This window comes from Trichosurus vulpecula, chromosome 2 (genome assembly GCF_011100635.1).
Source record: "Trichosurus vulpecula isolate mTriVul1 chromosome 2, mTriVul1.pri, whole genome shotgun sequence".
NCBI lineage: Eukaryota > Metazoa > Chordata > Mammalia > Diprotodontia > Phalangeridae > Trichosurus > Trichosurus vulpecula.
This window is the reverse complement of record NC_050574.1, coordinates 361,685,458-361,707,002: the sequence shown is the minus strand read 5'-3', so window position 1 is coordinate 361,707,002 and position 21,545 is coordinate 361,685,458.

Genomic DNA, 21,545 nt, shown 5'->3' with positions numbered 1-21,545 from the left:
ATATATATTTGCTACTTCCCTTTTGTTACCATTTATCAAATTTCATTAAATGTTTGTTCCAACTGTTCTTGGAAGTTTGAGTAATTGGGAATAGCACATATAGCAGGGATAGGAAGAAGGGGAAGACTTGCTTAAGTAGGTGTGTGTGGGAAGGTGATGAACAAAGATTGCCATAAAAATCCCAGATCAAGGAGACTAATCCCCCTACAAAGGATGAAGCTAAAGGGAAAGAGGCAGGCAGTTCTCTGAGAGTCAAAGAGAGCTTGACAGTTACAACCAACTCTCCCTCTGCTATTAAGTGTCTTATCAATAGTCTGGGTGAGCATTGGTTGTGATGACTTTGTCTTTTACTACTTAATAGGATCAGGCACTTGTAACTAACTAGAGCCTCTGGCTTTTACTCTGATGAAACCACAGAGTGATCAAAGTATCAAGATTATGAAGTGCCCTATGTTTACTGATGTTAGTAGGCAAGAAAAGATTTATTAGTAAAGTCTATTATGACTGATGCCTGAACACTTTAAGAAATTAATGTCATATATTCTGTGGACATATTCTACTGCAGGGGAGTCAAAATCAAAGAGAAACAGATCCTTACTGGCCACATACTGATTTGTTCAATCATTCAGTTATGTCCTACTTTTCGTGACTGTGTGGATCACAGCATGCCATTGCTGTCTATGGGGCTTTCTTGGCAAAGATACCAGAGGAGTTGGGCATTTCCTTCTCCCATGAATTAAGGCAAACAGAGGTTAAATTACTTGCCCAGGGTCTGTATCAGGAGGGCAGAGTTTATAATCTCAAAGAAGATCATAAACATGTCTGAAAGGTTCGGAATCGCCGGATAGAAGAAACTCTCAAAGTAGAAGGCAGAAGAATCAAAACATTTATTTAGGCTCAACAGTAACCAACCCATGAACCAGCAACCCCATTTTGATATGTTGGTCATAATCTTCCAGGCCCAATAAGTACGCCTTGAAAGAGTAACCAGGAGGCTACAGAGAAACATGATTGCGTAAAGCAAAATCATGTTTCCCCCTTGATGGTAATAAGATTACCCACTGGACTGAAGTCTTTGTTCAGCTTCCTCCCGTAGATCAGCTCTGCTGCTGGCAGCTCCTGCCTCAGCTGTGTCTGTTTCTGAAACTGAAGCTGCAACTGAAACTGACGATGTAACGGTCGTAACTGCCTCTGTAACGGTCGTTGTAACTGCCTCTGGCTCCAACCGGAAAAGGAAAGAGAGGAAGAATCTTCAAGCTGTCCTCTCCCCTCTTATAGGGTTTCTGACATCATCAAGCTCCGCCCTAATGACCAGGGCCGATTGGTTCCTGAGTTGGCTCCTCCCCCTAGGGTAGACCAGGTTCTGGAGCTAACACCTCCCCTCAGCCAGCCCCATGACTCCCCACACAGGAAGCCGTCTGCCTCCCGGCATGCTCCCCGGGCCTCCTGCCCCGGAAGAGCAAGCCACAGTGTCCAGAGGCTCAATGAGGCAAGCTGAGCCATTCAAAGAAAACAAAAGCCATTATGGCTACATTTTCCACCCCTTGTTATAGGATACATAATCTAATCAGCCATGTATCCTAGAACATACATTGTGATTCAATTACAAAGGAAACTAAAACATATCATTCATTATAAAGCAAAACATATCATTTGGTGACATTCCTAAACATTGGTTTAACGATTCAAATGTGATCCACCCCTAGATCCCAGCAAGATAATCTCTTCAATCAATCATCCCCAAAATAATTATTAATAATTCAAATGTCCACCCCTAAATCCTTGTATCCATTACATAGGATCAATAATATCATAACAATAAAACAACACAGCAAGGATAACACAAAATAAGTAAACAGAACACTATCATCATTTCCACCCCCCTTGAACGATTGGGGCTCAAAATCTTGGGGTGAGGGGTGAAGGTCTCATTTTCCATAGCTTCTTCATGCTGAAATTGGATGTAGAGATGGCCCTGCCCCCAAAAAGTCCCATTCCAGAGGTCATTTCTTTAACAAGCTGGCAGGAATTCCAAGAATGCTACATGCTTAGGCAGTCACCGGAAAGTGTAGGGTGCTTAAGCCTGAAGGAAACAAAACTAGCAACAAGGTTAGCCAAAACAAAGGACAAAAAGAATAGTCTGTGAATCTATTATTATAACCTATTCACGGTAAAATATATGGTTCAGGGGTACGATTTGGTAATTATTTTCCCCTGAATAGACAACTGTTACAGTGTTGTCCTTCCCATGGGCTATAACTTCTGCAGCCTTTGGAATATCATCTGGCTTCCGTTTTACCCATACCTTAGCTCCTGACTTTATTCTATCAATGGAGCAAGACCCTTTTGCCCCTCTAGTAGTTATTTTGGGAGGAGGGTCAGTTTTCACAAAGGGTATTTTTTCACAGGGGATAATAATGACTTGAACCATCCTATCATTTCTACAAAATTGTACAGGTTTTTTACCCATATTCTGGAGTGTCACAACAATTTCTTTTTGATAATTAGAATCTATCACTCCAGCCAATACATGTATTCCTTGAGCCGCTAATCCTGGTTTAGGTAATATCCGTCCAAGATGATTCTTGGGGATTCTCATACATACTCCAGTAGGGGTTTTTCTTATCTCTTTCCTATTTAACCTAAAATTCTCTATACAATGTAAATCATATCCTGCTGAACCAGGTGTTCCTGGACTTGGTAGTGGGACATCTTCCCTCACAGTCCAAAATTCAATGTTTTGGATCTCACATGTTTGCTGTTCTCTGATCTGCAGATTTGGGGTCATCATTCTGGCTAGAGGTGTACTCCCCCCTAAGGGCCTATTATTCAAATTACGTAAGGCAATAGACAAATTATCCTTCCAATGTCGATATGAATTATTTGAGCTTAATTTTCTCAGCTGTTCTTTCAACAATCCATTCATTCTTTCAATTAGCCCAGATGCTTGTGGGTAATATGGAATATGATATATCCATTCTATATTATTCAACACACAATATCTTTTCACTTCTTTGCCCTTGAAATGTGACCCATTGTCACTTTGAATCTGCATTGGGGTTCCATAATATAAACTTACAATATCTAAAGTTTTACAGGTGTTTTTCTGAGTTGCGTCTTTATAAGGACAAGCCACTAGTACACCTGAATAGGTGTCAACACACGTACATACATATTTACATCCTTTATCCTGGGGTAGTGGGCCAATATAATCTATCTGCCAAATTTGGGCTGGAACTTTTCCCCTTGCTATTTCTCCAGTAACTATCCTAGGAAGAGTTCGTTCTTTTTCTAATTGGCATATACAACACTCCTCTGTTATTTGTTTTAACAACGCATGAGAAATACTGATACCTCGATCCTGTGCCCATCGATGGGTGGCCTGGACCCCTAAATGGCCGGCAGTCTGGTGGACCCATCTTGCTAAGGCTGGGTCATCAGTTGGAGTCGGAGTAGGGACAATACATTCAGTAGCAATCTTTGCTAGTCGATCCGCATGTGCATTGTACTCACGTTCTGGTGTGGTCAGGGTTGCATGAGCATCAACATGAAAAACTGACAGATCTGTAACCAAAGACATGTCCCATATATTTTCCCATAACTCTTTACCCCAAACTTGTTTGCCATGAATCTCCCAATTCTGATTCCTCCATATAGGCATCCACGTAGCTAATCCATTAGCTACCGCCCACGAGTCAGTAAATATATGACACTGTCCTCCTTTCTCTGCTCTGATGGCCTGATGCACTGCCATCAGTTCAGCATATTGGCTACTTCCACCTATCCCAGAACTTTCCAGAGTTCTCCTTGTACAGGGGTTATAGGCTACTGCTTTCCAATGTCTCTTCTGTCCTAAATATTTTGCTGTCCCATCAGTAAACCAAGCATGTTTCTTCTGTTCTTCATTTAGTCCGTCATATCCATTATTCCATTTCACTAAGGATGGTACCATCTGTTGCTTAGATTCAAGGGGCTTTTCATTGCTCTCAGTATCAATGTTCGCCACAGATTCATGTAGAGCAGAAACTCCATTTTTGCCTGCTCTGGACCTATTCTGAATATACCACTTCCATTTGATTATGCTTGCCTCTTGTGCATGTCCAATTCTGTGAGAAGCTGGGGTACTCATTACCCAAGTCATAATTGGAATTCCAGGCCTTAATACCACTTCATGACCCAGAGTTAGTTGCTCAGTTTCTACTAAAGCCCAATATGCAGCTAACAGCTGCTTCTCAAAAGGTGTATATTGCACTCCAGATGAGGGCAGTTTCCTTGACCAAAAGCCTAAAGGTACACTTCGGCTTTGTTGTTTTTGCCACAGACTCCAATTTGCATAGTCATCTTGTACAGTCACTTGTAACTCCACTGGCCCATTTTGCATAGGCCATAAGTCTAGAGCTAATTGAATAGCAGCCTTTGCTTCCTCAAAAGCTCTACTTTGTTCAAGTCCCCAGTCAAATTCATATTTCTTTCTGGTGACTTTATACAAGGGTTTTAAAATCTGTCCCAAATGTGGGATGTGGTGTCTCCAATAACCAAACAGCCCTATGAACTTTTGGGCCTCTTTCTTATTGGTAGGGGTGGGAAAATCCTGGATTTTTTGTCGAGCTTGTGGGAGAATTTCTCGCAGTCCTCTATTCCACTGTATCCCCAAGAATTTTACAGTTTGAGCTGGCCCTTGAACCTTTGCGGGGTTGATTTCCCATCCTTTGCTTTTCATATGGTCAATTAATAATGCTAAACTCTCCTCCACCTCCTTTATATTCTTTCCCTGTATCATGATGTCATCTATGTAATGTGTAAGCTGTACACCAGGTAACTTTAATTCATCCAAATGTTCAGCTACAATCCTGTGGCAAATAGTTGGGCTATGAATATATCCTTGCGGCAGGCGTGTAAATGTATACTGTCGGCCTTGCCAAGTAAAAGCAAACTGATTCCATTGCTTGGGGTCTATTGGGATTGTAAAGAAGGCATTGGCCAAATCAATAACTGCATACCAAGTCCCTTCATGTTTTTGTATTCTCTCTATTAAAGTAACCGTGTCTGGAACAGCAGCATACAAGGGAGGAGTCACTTTGTTCAGCTGTCTATAATCTACTGTCATCCTCCATGTTCCATCTGATTTTCGGACTGGCCAGACAGGGTTGTTCCATTGAGTAGTTGTAGGGACTAACACTCCTGCCTCAACACATTCTCTTATAGTGTTGGCAATTTCATCTTGCCCACCTGGCACACGATATTGCCTCAAAGTAATTACTTCAGAAGGTTCGGGCAAAGTGATTGGATCCATCTTGATTTTCCCCACTAAGACTGCATTAATGCCTATTTTCCTCACAGCAAATTGGTATTTCCCTTCAGGTAAATTTAAGGTCATACCCTTCAAAATGTCTATTCCAATGATGTATTCAGGAATAGGCACAATAACCACACTATATTCTTTCTTGGGCAACTGTCCAATTTTCATCATTAATTTAACTTGCCTGGCTGATATTTCAGTCCCTCCTAGTCCTGTGATGGTAATAGGAGTTCCATGGCTGAACTTGTCTGGATTTCCATAAATAAGGGTGGCCTCGGCCCCAGTATCTATTAATGCCTCAGTTACCGTACTTGACCCATTTTTCCAATATATGGTCAAGTTAATGTGAGGTCTACAATCCAGCCTGTGTATTTCCTTAATTTGGGCTGGGGCCTGGCCTGTTCCCTAGTATTCCCTTTCATGTGATTCACTTGGGTATGAAGATTCAACATCTGTAGCATTTGCAGGAGCAGTTCTGATTTCCCTATCTCTCCTGTTATCAAGGCCTTTATCTCTGTACATTCTATATAATTCATTGGTTGGAATTCCATCTATCATTTCAAAACCTACCCCTGCTCTCAATAAAGTAGTAAACATTTCTTTCCTTGTTACTCTCCTTTGGCGCCAAGTTTGCTGGTTATTCACCCTTCTCTCTCGAGGAGATCTATCCCTTCCCCAGTCACCTAAGTCATATAACTGTAAAATCTTATTTATCACTGTTGTAAGACGGCTCCCTACTTCTCCAAGTAATAAATTCAAAATTAGTTGTTTATAAGCAGGGGGAGCTGTCCTAATTATTAAATTCCTATGAGACAGTTCCATTGAATCATTGTAATATTTGTCTGCAGTTCCTGTCATAATGGCAGTCTTCATTACCTCCTCCTTTAGTCTCATGATACAATCTCTAAGTGAATACCAGGGTCTGTGCTCAGTGGGCCACATAGAATCAGTATCATATCTCTTATTGCATCCCACAGCGGCTAATGCCAACAGAGTAGTCCTGCTATCACCATCTCCTTGCTGATGATGTTCCCTAAAAGCTTGTTGAACTAGAGGATCATGGCTGATACCTATGAATCTCATGCAGTCTGTCCCATCTACTGATATTCCACCGGCCCCTTGATCACTGAGTCTTACCATCCAAGATATCAATGGTTCTCCTATTCTTTGGCTGAATCTACTCAAAATATCTGTGACCTCTTGCGGTGAGAAATCTTCCTGAATTTCCCTTGTAACTGAATCTTCACCTCGGGTTTCTGTCTTCCTCCTTTGTATGGGTCGAGCCCTTGTCTGATCATTTAACCATCTCCTATTCTCTGTGTGAGGCACATCCTGAACCCCAGTAGTGTTTTGTGCCTCAGCCCCTGACATTGTCTCATTCTCTCCCCACTCACTTCCTCTGCCACCATGGCTAGGACGAAGCAGGCAGTCAGGCTCTTTCTGGGCTGGGTTGAAATGCACTCTGGGCTTTTTTGGTCTCCTGTTGCTCTTAGCCACATTAATAGAAAAGTTCTCATTTGAGTCAGTTTGGTCTTCTGCTATCTGAGATTTCCCTTCTTCCTGTGGGGTAGGAGTGCCCCCATGTCTTTCACTTAATCTCAATCTTTCGTATACTAGCCGGTAGGCTGATAACACTATCCAGCTTTGCCTAGATAGTGATGCCCCTGACTGAATCCCAACTTCTCGTAAACACTTTTCTAAATCCCTAGGATCTCCTCTCCGTAGCCTTGGTTCCCAGTTTTCACAGGGTCCAGCTTTTTTAGCCAATTCTTTTGCTAGGGAGGAATAAAATGGATCCTCCCATCCTGGGATATTTATCTCTTCCTCTGGAATTGTTCTGCTTCTAAATAGAGATCTTATACCTAGCGATCCTGTTCGTGACGCCAAATGTATCAGGAGGGCAGAGTTTATAATCTCAAAGAAGATCATAAACATGTCTGAAAGGTTCGGAATCGCCGGATAGAAGAAACTCTCAAAGTAGAAGGCAGAAGAATCAAAACATTTATTTAGGCTCAACAGTAACCAACCCATGAACCAGCAACCCCATTTTGATATGTTGGTCATAATCTTCCAGGCCCAATAAGTACGCCTTGAAAGAGTAACCAGGAGGCTACAGAGAAACATGATTGCGTAAAGCAAAATCATGTTTCCCCCTTGATGGTAATAAGATTACCCACTGGACTGAAGTCTTTGTTCAGCTTCCTCCCGTAGATCAGCTCTGCTGCTGGCAGCTCCTGCCTCAGCTGTGTCTGTTTCTGAAACTGAAGCTGCAACTGAAACTGACGATGTAACGGTCGTAACTGCCTCTGTAACGGTCGTTGTAACTGCCTCTGGCTCCAACCGGAAAAGGAAAGAGAGGAAGAATCTTCAAGCTGTCCTCTCCCCTCTTATAGGGTTTCTGACATCATCAAGCTCCGCCCTAATGACCAGGGCCGATTGGTTCCTGAGTTGGCTCCTCCCCCTAGGGTAGACCAGGTTCTGGAGCTAACACCTCCCCTCAGCCAGCCCCATGACTCCCCACACAGGAAGCCGTCTGCCTCCCGGCATGCTCCCCGGGCCTCCTGCCCCGGAAGAGCAAGCCACAGTGTCCAGAGGCTCAATGAGGCAAGCTGAGCCATTCAAAGAAAACAAAAGCCATTATGGCTACAGGGTCACATGGCTAGAAAGGGTCACAGGCTGAATTTGAACTCAGGGCTTGTTTATTCCAGGCCCAGTGTTCTATCCACTGAGCCACCTAGCTACCTCTACAGATTGACTTAGAAAACCAGAAATGAACATTGTCTATGTTGTATTATATATTTATTTATTTTGTTAAACATTTCCCAATTATATTTTAATCTGGTTCAGGCCTCAGGGGAGTTGTACAGGCCAAATATTGCCTTCAGACCTCAAGTCTGATCCTTCTGTTCTACAGAAACTTATTAAACATCTTAATGAATGAAAATGCCACAAAATGATAAGACATTACATTGCCTCATCCCTTTTTGAATCTACAGGCTCTTCCTGATGTGTGCATGTGTCTGCATGTACTCATGATATGTGTACATGTATGGCCCTGTTTTAAGATTACCTTCTCCTGGAACCATGTTGTCCTCTTTTGATCTTCCTGTTTCAGGACTTGAGAAATAGGGAGATAGGAAAGTTTGGACTCTGGATCATTCATGTACATGTTATCTCTCCAGCTAGTTCTGTGAGTTTGTTTGTACCCTATACTTCTAGGCATGGGCCTGTAGAGATCTAAGATTCCTTGTTAGATAGAGTTTTGATTCATAATTCTATTCCTTTGGGACAAAAGGAGGGGAATGGGGATTTTTTTGAATGTGTGGGAAAGTCTGGTGCTAACAAAACCATTTTAAGTTTTTTTGAGTTGAGGGAGAAGTGAACACCTCCGTTGTTTTCTCCATATTTAACTTTTGCCCTCTGAAATTATTTGGAGTTGATAAAATAAGGCTTTTCAACAGACATTTAGTCTTTTCTAAGAACTACTGTGGAAAAGACACTCGAACACTTAAAACTAGCATTAACAGAAACTTGGCAGAGCTACAAAAAGCCATTACTAAATTTAATAGTGACAAGTTATGCATTAGCAAATAGAAAAAACATCTTGGAAGTATGTCAACAATAGCTTCAGATTACCCGAGTCCATTAGGTGCCTCTCAGAGTTTATTCAACATTGGTTTTGCAAAAAGAATATCTAGTGATCTGTTTATGTATCAGATTTAAAGGGCTGTATGAAATGACTTAGGTTAGCTCTAAGGATGTATTTTCCGACAGTGGGAATTGCCAAGCATTAGACTCTCTTTTTGGAATAGAAGAGGATCTCATCATTTGGGATAGATAGACTGAGTGTATTCCACTATGAAGGAAAGTCCTTAGGTCTCTTGAAATCCTATGAATATTCAAGGTAACTCAACCCTTAATGAACTAGGAGAGTATGATCATATTTAGAAGTGATTTTTAATTATGTACATTTTGTAAAATATATTTTTGTTAAAATATCTGAAGTACCTTTACAATAGAGGTCTAATCCAAATGTAGTGATTTGGTTTAGCTATTACTGTATTATTGATAAATGACCTGTATCATTATGAGGAAAAGTTAATTTTAATTATGGAAATAATTAAATTGTTTTTCTTCAAGAAGTAAAGTAAAATATATTCATCTTTGGACTAAGGCCAAGTGTTTTCTATTTTCTTCTCCCATTGTTGACAAAATTATAAGACTTCATATTAGAAGTTTGTATGTATAGAAAAGGGGATATATAGTGAGTTGGTTAGTGGAGGAAAGTGAAACAAAAGTTGCCAGATCTTGTGATTTACATGTACCACAAACTGGCATCATGGAAGTGAAAAGGAATCGAAAGAACTTATCTTACTTTGTCAGATAACAGAAAAGAAGTGTGTGTGTCTCTCTATATACATCCATATGTGTATGTATACATACAGCATACACAAAAGTATGTACAATGTACGTATATGTATATATGTATATATGCATATAAACACACACATGCATATACTATACGTGCACACACATACATGTGTGTATATATAGCACATACATGCATATACTCACATATGTATATATATATACATGTGTATCTATATATGTTTATAGATGTGTCTATAGATACAGTATGTATTTGTATATTTAACAGACCTTTCTAGAGAGTTAATTGGGATCTGCATAACAAAAGGAAAAATATATAGCTCCTGGGGCTACAGGCTCAAGAAGTGGTAGACTTTTCCCCCAGGGGGCAGAAGTCATAGCATAGCTAAACATTAGTAGCAGCAATCACTGGACTTGTCCACCAGAGAAAACCACACTGATAGAGCAAGAGGAGGAGGAGGGGCAGAGACCTTTGATGGAGCTAAGAGAACCTAGAAAGTCACCAATGGAAGACTGGTTTCTTAGAGAACATCAGGTATGACTGTGGGGTGAGGTGCCCTAGCCATGAATGTTCCCCCTGAATTCCACCCCCACCCCCCACACGCACACAGAAGAATTTAATAAAATTATTTTATTTATTAAAATTCCTCCTATATTCCCTGTTCACAAATGCTTCCTGTGTGCATTTCTTCTTCTGATGGTGGGTGAAATATGGGAGAATATATCCCAGTATATGTGGGATGTCTTTCTTGCTATTTATTTTGCTCTGCTATTTGTCTTTTTTCTTTGAACAAATGTATCTTCTGATTGTTTAATTTTTAAAAATTGTTGAGGGTCTGGTAAGCTATAGTTTTGACATACATTAAATGTGTAAAACCTGGGGGAGCCTTCTGGAGTATATGTAAAGAGGGCCACAGAGCTATATATGCAATCTCCTTAAAAAAGATCCTTTGACATTCAGTACAAAAAACTATATCCTTACCTATCAAATTTGTTACTGGATGGCTTTAATTTAAATGCTCACCTTTTCATCATCATCTTATATAAAATGAACATGCAATCATGTATGGCTTGTCCTTCAAAATTTATACTTTATTTGTATAACAAATGAATTTATTAAAATTCTAAAACTTGACTAACTCAAAATGCTTGATTCTGTCTGCATGACTGAAAAAGGTACTAGAGAAATGCCTAGTCCAAGGTTTTCTGACTTCCCTATTACTGTGAATTATAAACTTTTAGATAGAGGAACATGAGTCATTTCTATGGACTATAATAGAGTAATTTACTTATCTGGAAAATTGGGAATTATAATAGTTATCACCTGGCTCTCAGGGAGACTGTACTAATTTTAGAGCAGATGTCTCTAAATGTGTTTTGGTGATACTTGGGGGCTCCTAACAATAATTACCAGTGTGCTATTGATAAGAATATCTGATATGAGAAAATGCAAAATTATAAAACATATAATTGGGGAGTGGTGTCAATTCTTATCTTAAAATAATTTTCTCATGGTTTTCCTCTAAGAAGGTATTCTGATAGTACATTTAAATATTTTCTATCATCAGCTCCTTGACAAAATTTTAAAGCAATTGTATTTGGAACCAACTAGATAAATCACAATTGAAAATAAAGCTCTTCTAAAATATAAGGTAAGTCAATGGGAAAATATGATTCAATTTTTGAAAATCTGATCCATACACATTTTTTTTTCAGGAACAAAACTAAAATGCAAAGTAAAAATTGAACCAAATTTTTGAAAAAACAAAAACACTTTGTACAGTTATCCCTTCCATATTGCAACTTTTCCCATTGCAGTTTTGATATATCTCGGGTTGGCATAAGAAATTAAATGAGAATTTTGGGGGAGTTTTGCAGAAACTGCAGATATGTGAAGGCCAGCTAATGACAAAGAGCCTATGAACAAATACTTAACCAAAATTTTACAATGAGCTACTGTAAATACCTCATAAAAGAAAAAAAAAGTCAGACTTCTCTGGTACAAAGGGAGGGCCAAAAAATTTTATGAGGATTTTCCAGATTGAGGGGGCACTGTACCCCTAACCTCCATAATGTAGAAAGGATAACTGTGTATGAAATCATATAAATAAGAAGGAAAAAGATAATCAGTGGTCCACATCTTACAGGCAAGTAAGCCACTACTTGTGTATAACCCTTGGGATATTTGGACAGCAAGTCAAAAATGGATGATCTAGCACTAAATGGACCCCCAAAACCTTTTAAAGTTACTCACTTATTTGTTGTGAGACTAACTTGCTGTTCATCCTTTGGTCAATAACAACCTCTGTGGACCTCATCTTCTTAACTCTAATATACTCATACTAGCTAATATTTATATAGCACCTTAAAGATTTGCAAAATTCATATATATACATGTATATGTGTATACACACACACTCATTTGATTCCTACAATGACCTTGTGAAGAAGGTGATATTATTATCCTCATCTAATAGATGAAGGAACTGAGGCTGAGAAGTAATGTGACTTACCAGGAACACATAGCTAACCAGTGTCTGATGGAGGATCTGAACTCAGTTCTTCCTGATACTTAAGTACGGAACCTACTGGTTATGATGAGATTAGACATGGTGGCCTCTAAGATCTTTTTCTGCTCTTGGATCCTATGTTCCTAAGTTATACCTCCTCATCCAAAGAGTAACTAACTTACTCAAAACATCTTTCTAATCTTGTTAAATACCATCCTATGCTCTCCATCCAACTACACTACACTAAACTGTAGTAATTCAATATCAATTGCTGTTCAAGTTTGAAAGGTTAATTTTGTATCATTGAATTTAATAGTGAACAAGCAAATGAAAATTAGAATTAATGAAAATTAATATTCTCAGCTAATCTTTCCATAGAATTTTCAAGGCCTATGTTTTCCCTCTCTGTAGCTTAGCAACTGCAACTTAAAGTTAATCTTTGTTTTGAGGGGAAATTTATCCCAGGTTTAGTTTGCAGAAATAAGCAATGGGGATTGTGGTGGCAGGATGAAATCACACAATGTCCTTTGCCTATATTTCCATTTAAAAATACCCATCCTTTCCTCTTTTTTGGTTCTTGAAATATTAAAATAACACCAGAAATTCTGAGCTTAGTTTGCATTCATTCCCATAATGAAAAATTTCGGGGCAGTCCCTAAAACAGAATTCTTCTTGGTATTCTGCTTTTGGTAATTTTTGATCATCACCACCTAAAGGAATCTGTGGTGGGGAGACTGGGATGGAGCAAGTAGGAGAATTTCTCTTCTAAAGATTGTACCCTGGAGAAACATGGATCTTTCTGTGGTACTTCTCTTTGGTATCTTTCTCTAACATTGTATCTTCCATGTAAAACTCAGGTGGCCAGTTAAGAGTATTTTTCACTGCAGTGTATCTTAGAATACAGACTATATTTAGCTAGGTAAATTATAAGTTACCTTAGTTTAATACAACTTAATTCATCCATAAAGGTAACATTTTGTTCAATGATCTGATTGTGGACATGAAATGAAGAATAAGACACTCACCAGTGTCAATGAAGAAGTCCTGCTCCTGGGCAAAGATTGTCATAGGATCATAGGATTGAGAGTTAAATGGACCACAGAGATCATCTCATCCAACTTTTCATGTTATAGATGAGGAAACCAAGGATCAGGGAGCCAAAGTGACTTGACAACTATCACATAGGTAGTAAGTGGCAGAAATCTTCTGGCTCTTAAATGCAATGAAGGAATAAGGGAATAAGGCAAACTAGATACAAAAGAGACTTGTCCAAAGTCACAAAATTAGGTCTCCTTCCATGTTTCCTCTAATTTTTTTTTGCAAGAGTGAATAGTTCCAAAGGGGTTAGCTCCACCTTTCATATATTTATGGTAACAACAATAGCAACAACTTATGTCTTTATTATTTTTAAAGTGTTTTCACATACATTATAGCATTTCGTCCTAATGACAAATCTGTTATGTGAGATAGGCCTACTATCGACCCACAAAAGTTAATAAGAAAGAATATATCCTCTTACACTTAAGTTTAATGTTTACACATCTAAATGAACTGGAAAAGATGAGAAAAGTTTGGAATAGTCAGTGCTGTAGGGTCTATGGAATGAAAGGCACTCTAATTTTACCACTGTTGCAGCTGTGAATTGGTTCAATCAATCTGGAAAACAATTTGAGATTGTGCTAAGAAAGTGACTAAAATGTCTGTTCCCTTTGACCCAGAGATCCCAATGCTAGGCATATGCCTTAAGGGGCAGTTCTATATATACCAAAATATTTATAGAATCGTTGTTTGTGGTAACAATTAATTGGAAACAAAGACATGCCTAATGACTCAGGATGGCTAAATTAATTGTGGTATATGAATGTAAAGAATATTATTGTGATCTAATGAAAATGAAGATGGAGGAACACAGAGAAATATGGGCAGGTTTATATGAGTTGATGCAGAGTGAAGTAGTCAGAATCAGAAAAAAGTATATATGCAATAATTAAAACAATGTAAATTGAAAGAACAGTAACAAAATTTTGAAATTGCATGCAATGTATTAATGAAATTGTATTCTGCTTATTAATGACCTGGCTTGGAACCAAAGCAAGGATATAAAAATATATTTCCCTCCCTTGTTGCAGAAGTAAGGTACTTTGGGTATAGAATATTCTACAGTGTTGGACTTAGTTAAAATGTTGGTTAGTTTTGTGGAATTTCCCCTGCTTCTTTTTCATTTTTTGTTATGAGTGATGGCTCACAACGAAGGAGTGGGATATAAAGAGTGTTGTGTTGATAAATATTTAACAATCATCTCACAAAAAAATAGAACAGATTTTGAAGTTTAACTGCACTATTAACACTTTCTTAAGTCTAAACAATCAATTAAACAAAAAATCAAGTCCTGATTTCAGAGATGTAAATGTTCACAGCAAAAATTCAACAGTCAGCTGGCTCTAGCACATCCTTGGTATCTATTTACATCTACATCTACATATCTGCATCTTTATCTACCTACAGATCTAGCCATCTATATATTCATGTATCCATCCATCCAAGTTCCAGATATTCTAACCATTTCTTCTCAAAAACAAAGCTCACAATCTCCCACCAGTATTTTTCCTGGCAAGCCAGAAGACACAATTAATTCAAAGCAAAGGCATTTAATAATAGCATAGCAAGAAAATAGCAACAAGGCATTCCTTACATAAGCCTGCGCTCACTTTTCCACAAATACCTTATCATCAGTGTAAAGAGTGGGCACACTTAAAACATATGCATAGAAGGGTATGTTAATTGGAGACACATGTAGATGTGTGTGGGGAAGTACATATGTAGGGGACAGATATGACCAGGCACAAGCAACTCAGGGGCAACTCAGACCTCTGAGGCTGCAGGGCTTCTGATGTCTTCTGAAGACGTAAGTCTACTGTTCCTAGTGGGCTTACTCCTATTAGTTTCATGTGTCTAGAGCTTAATAATGTTCCACTGGTCCCATGATTGCCATAGGGCACTATCTTCTACCTGCCTTCATTATGTATTTATGGCTATTATATATATTCTGCAGTAAGTAGCCCTAAATTAAAATAGAAACCAGACTAAAACCTGGGGTGTATTGAGGGGTTTATGGTTTATTTGTTTTTTGGACCAATAGTAATTTCACTCACGGTTTTCCTAAAGAGACAATTGCAGATACAGGCTAAAATCACACATATGTTTTGGCTCTAGGTAAAAATTCCCATTCTTTTCTCTAGTTTGAATGTTGAAATTTCAAAATAAGCTCAGCAAGAATTCTGAAACCAGTTTCAACTTATTTCTGTAATGAAATAGATATGGGCAACTTGAAAGAGAATGCTTTCTGTTTTATTATTGATAACTTTCCACCATCATGACTTAAAGGAATTTGTGGTGGGGAAGAATAGTATGAAATAGAGAGAATATTTGTTCCATACAGAATGTAACTTGTGAATCTACTTATCATTTCATCTGTCTGAAAGATGGTTTTCTCCTGGGCACAGAGCAATTACTAATGGAGAAAGAGACTAGCAAAGCAATTTCTGAAGATGCTGACATTCTTTACTTCAGGTCTCATCACCTCATCATTTCCCACCTGGCTGCACTCCCTTTTCTCTATTCTGCATCCCCACTCTGCGATGAGGACCTTCTTGCCCTCTCCCTTTTCTGCTTCTGTTTGTGAGTGGTCTTCCCCCATTAGATTATGAAGTTCTTGAGGTCAGGGATAGTGTTTTGTCTTTCCCTGTGCTATGAACATGGGCCCTGTAATGTTCGTACTAACCAATTAAATATGCTAGATTCCCTTTTTCACAGGGGAACCAGACAATAGAATAGCACAACTAGCCAATCAGGAGGACTTCTAATGCCCAGGACTGCTGGACGTACTAACAATCCTTTGTGGTGACTGAGAGTAAACCCAGGTGGATGTGCAGAAAGTCAACAATTCTGAAGCCAACTAAGCTCATACCACCTTTGAAGCAGACCCTGAGCCATTTGGTGGTTTATGGACCTTCAAGAGACATCCTTATCTTTGGAGACCTCCCCTAACTGTTGGTTATGGGGCTCTCGAACACATCCTGTTTTATGGTTTTTGGAGACATCCCCTTATGTTATTGTCTGTGCTCAAGCCTTGAACTGTGGACTGCTTGTCACCAAGGATGCCTTCTGATTTGTGTATCAAAGGCCACAGTTCTGTCACTTGGAATTCCTCACTGGGAATGGGGCTACCTGCCTCATTCCTTTCTAGGATCTACCCAAATTCCCACCTTCTGTCCCCAATTCTCTGTCTTCCTTTGTTTAAAAAGTATAAATATTTGCTCATGGTTAGGCTGAGCTAATATAATAAAATATAATAAAAATGACAATTTTACCTAAATTAAACTATCTATTCAGTGCCATACCAATCGAACTACCAAAAAATTATTTTACTGAGCTGGACAAAATAATACCAAAATTCATCTGGAAAAACAAGAGGTCTAGAATATCTAGGGTATTAATGAAAAGAAATGCTAGAGAAGGTGGCCTAGCCATACCAGATATTAAACTGTACTACAGAGCAGCAGTCATCAAAACTACCTGGTACTGGCTAAGAAACAGAGGTGTGGATCAGTGGAATAGGATAGGAATACAAGATAGAGAAGTCAACAACTATAGCAATCTACTCTTTGATAAACACAAAGAGGCCAGCTTCTGGGCTAATAATTCACTATTTCACAAAAACTGTTGGGAAAATTGGAAAATGGTAGGGCAGAAACTGGGCATAGACCAATATCTTACACCATATACCAGAATAAAGTCAAAATGGGTTCATGATTTAGGAGTAAAAGCTGATACTATAAATAATTTGGGAGAGCAAGGCATAGTTTACTTATCAAATTTATGGAAAAGAAAAGAATTCATGACCCAACAGGAGATAGAGAGCATTACAAAACGCAAAATGGATAATTTTGATTATGTTAAATTGAAATCTTTTTGTACAAAAAAATCCAATGCAACAAAAACTAGAAGGGAAGCAGAAAATTGGGAGAAAATCTTTACAACTAGTATCTCTGATAAAGGCCTCATTTCTAAAATATACAGGGAACTGAGCCAAATATATAGGAATACAAGCCATTCCCCAATTGAGAAATGGTCAAAGGATATGAACAGGCAGTTTTCAGAGGAAGAAATTAAAGCTATCTATAGGCATATGAAAAAATGCTCTGGATCACTACTGATTAGAGAAATGCAAATCAAAACAACTCTTAGATACCACATCTCTCCTGTAAGATTGGCTAAAATAACAAAGCAGGAAGATGATAAATGCTGAAGAGGATGTGGGAAAATTGGAACATTGTTACATTGCTGGTGGAGTTGTGAGATGATCCAGCCATTTTGGAGAGCAGTTTGGAACTATGCCCAAAGGGCCATAGGAATGTTCATACCCTTTGACCCAGCAATACCACTTCTAGAGTTGTATCCCAAAGAAATCACACAAGAGGGAAAGGGACCCGTATGTACAAAGATATTTATAGCGGCTCTTTTTGTGGTAGCCAAGAATTGGAAATCAAAGGGATGCCCATCAATTGGGGAATGGCTGAACAAGTTGTGGTATATGAAGGTAATGGAATACTATTGTGCCATAAGAAATGGGGATGATACAGACTTTGTAACAACCTGGATAAAACTACACGACATAACGCTGAGTGAGCGGAGCAGAGCCAGGAGAACATTGTACACAACCACAGATATATGTGGATTCCGTGAGGACCAACCCTGACAGACTTCGCTCTTCTCAGCCACACAAGGTGCAAGGACAACTCCAAGGGACTCACGATGGAAAATACTATCCACGTCCAGAGAAAGAACTGTGAAGTTTGAATGCAGATTGAGGCACACTTCATGCTAGCCTCCCCCCCTTTTTTTCTTCTCTTTTGTTTTTGTTTTTGGGTTTTTTTCTTTTTTGGTTCTGTTTCTTCTTCCTCATGATTCATTACATTGGTCATAATTCTTCTCCACAACTTGACTGATTAATTCAATGTGAAGTTATACATGGTAGTTATGTGAGATTCCATTCTGTCTTGGGGAGGGAGAGGGAAGGGAGGGGAGAAAATCTGGAACTCAAAATTATGTAGAACTGTGTGTTGTAAACTAAAAATTAAAAAAAAGTAATAAAAGAAAAAAATAAAAAGTATAAATATTTCACTCTTTCCAACCAGGCTTGGAACAGATTTGGACCCTGTCTCACAGTTCCAGCTTGCAAGTTCCATCTCCAGCAATAAATGCAATTATAATCTTTGTAAACTGTGATCCAACTCTGGCTCCTTCCAGGTCCCCTGTTTTGGACCTGGGGTTTCTTCCATTTTAACATTTCACAGGAGTTTTTAACTTAATAGTGCTTAGCGCTTAGCACAGTGCCTGGCACACACACAGTAAGTAGACTCTTAACAAATGTTTGTTGATTGACTGACCCCTACCCCTTTCAATCAAGTTTGAGTGCAGAAGTCACACTATAGTTTGAATGATGCTGCTCATGTTCTGTGGTAACATCTTTTGGCTTTCTATTTCCCATCTGCTGATCTTGCCGTGCTATATGTCCATGACGTAGGACTAAGCAGCTGGTGACCAATACACACAAAGAGGGGCAGGCATCAGGACTAGCAGTAGTAGTAGTAGTAGTAGTAGTAGTAGTAGCCAGAAGTTGTGGTATCATGAGAGTAAAATAACCAGAAGCCATTACTCTGAGTGAGTCTGATAATGAAGTAGAACGTGGGGGTGGGAGACATGAAAATATCCAGAGTGTCTGAGTTTGCCACTTCTTGTGCATCCCATTGGGCTGGTTAACTTAGAAATTGACTTCCTTAACTTTTCCGTGGTTTTTACTATTTATAGTTTATGGTCCTACAGTAGGGAGTAGATCCTCCTTTCTCTTCTTCTTTTCCCATGAGCTACAGCAAAGAGTGGTTAAGATTCTATTTGACCAGAATAAGGAATAAGCAAAAACCAGAGAGGGTCAACAAGAGCTATGGTATATACTTATTGGGAAGGTTTTTCTTGATACTGGATCTAAAAAACTGCCTCTCCCTTCCTAAAGCAAGTGGCATTAACTGCTCTGTGAGGTAAGACTGATAGCCAAGGCACGATGATGAGATTGTCATTTAGCATAGGCAGACCTTTTGCCCTGAAACGGGGGGAGAAGGACAATGTGCTCGTTGGAAGTGTGTGAGAACCACCCAGGAAAGGTGGATGCTCTCCAAGTGACAGCAGAACCTACATTGGACATAAGCAGCTACCTTGTCCTTAGGGGATCATATAGTTTCACTTCAAAGACAACATGGAACAGTGGTTCTGATGTCCAGATTGGCAATAGACTCACCCCCTAACTTCTCTTTTTCTCATAATGGCTACAATCTGTTATTTAGTTCAGCAATGGACATATAATGTCTCTGATGAGTGCTGACATGCACTCCCATATGCAGTGGGAGGTTGTTAAGGATGAGCCTCATGCAGGGCTCTGGGAACAGGTGCTAGTCCTGGTTCTATTTGGGTTTAAATGAGGCATTTACAAGTCACTGAAGTTAACAAAAAGAGGTTTGCTTAGTTCTACCACAGCAAGGATATGCAAGAAAGATACACTGGCACTTAGGTTCCAGAAACATCACCTCCTCCCCCTTCTTCCCCTAACTCCATCTTGTTTCAATATGGAAACTTACCTGGTCTGAAGAGCAGGAGGTGGTGACTCTTCTGGTCTTCAAATATGGATTTGCCCTGATTCCATGTAAGTAGGATTTTTTAATATCCATATGTGCCCAAGAAGCCACATCAAGGGAGTCAGGGGTCAATCTGATCTTGGGGACAGCTTTGTCACTTTTTAGGGAGAACTAATCCCTGCTGTGGGTTGGGAAAGATTCTAGAACAGGGGTGGGGAACCAGTGGCCTCAAGGCCACATGTGGCCCCGTTGGGCCTCAAGTGCAGCCCTTCGACTGAATCCAAACTTCACAGAACAAATCCCCTTAATAAAAGGATTTGTTCTGTAAAACTTGGACTTAGTCAAAAGGCCACACCCGAGGACCTAGAAGGCTACACGTGGCCTCAAGGCCACAGGTTCCCCACCCCTGCCCTAGAAGATCCTGTCATAGGGGCATTGAAAAAATTCCTCTATTGGCCCTGACCTCAAAGGAGAGAGAGTCTTTGATTATCGAGTGCTATTCTCTTCAGATCCCAAACCAGTTGGACAGACTTATGATGATTGTCCAGGAATCAGTGTAGGTAAACATCTAACTCATTTCTCAAAGATCTCTCTCACATCAGCCATGCAGCTTAGCGCACTAGCAGGACTTTCCAGAACACTCAATAGTTTCATTTGCGTATAGATACCTTGTGGCATCAGGAGTAATTGGTGAACCAGGCAAAAAGTGTTCCTCAGCAGCTAGTTCATCATAGGAGGGGAAGTACTGGGCTAGTCTCAGCCTCTGGCAGAATTGCAGCCTATTAATGAAGGGCACTGAAGGACACAAACTAGCACAATACTGAATGTATCATTTTCACTTCATGATAGAGGCCTCCTGTGCCCCATTGATCTTACAGAAGTAACCAGCTTGCAATAATCTATTTATAATAGGCAACTTTGGATGAAGAGTGATTGCACGATGCTGCATCATCCTAATAATAATAATGATGGCTAGTACTCATATAGTGCTTAAAGTTTTGCAAAGAACTTTAAATATATGTTACCTCATTTGAGCCCAACATCAAATGTGTGAGGTAGGAGCTTTTGAGGTTGAGAGATTAAGTGACTTGCCCAGGGCCATATTCCTAGTATCTGAAGGAGAATTTGAACTCAGATCATTCTGACTCTAAGTCCCAATACTCTATTCACTAGACTACTTAGCTGGCGAATAGCAACGAGGGTCCTCCTGTAACAGGCAAACAAGTGCTTTTCCAAAATCGTATAGGGAGTGACTACCCTTGGATATCTGTCAAAGGTTCCACTCATCCTGGTCTTTATGGACAGAGACTTCCAAAAACACGAGCCAACCCAACCCCTTGTCCATCATGTGGGCTACCACCTGACTTAGGGACTTTGTTACCATGATCCAGGCCATCAACATTACTTCTTCAATGTAGTGATGGATATGACTATATATAGAGTAGGTATTATTTCATTATTTGTCTTTTTATCTCCAGTGCCTAGCAGAGTACCTGGCATATAGTAGGCACTTAGTCGATTCTGGGTGATAGATCCAAAGGCTTCTCCCCTCTCCACTTTTTATTACATAATAAAGTATAGATAATTATCAAATTCTGCATCTGAATGTATAACTACAGGGGGTAGTAAATGGAGTGAGGGAGCCCATATAAAGTGAGG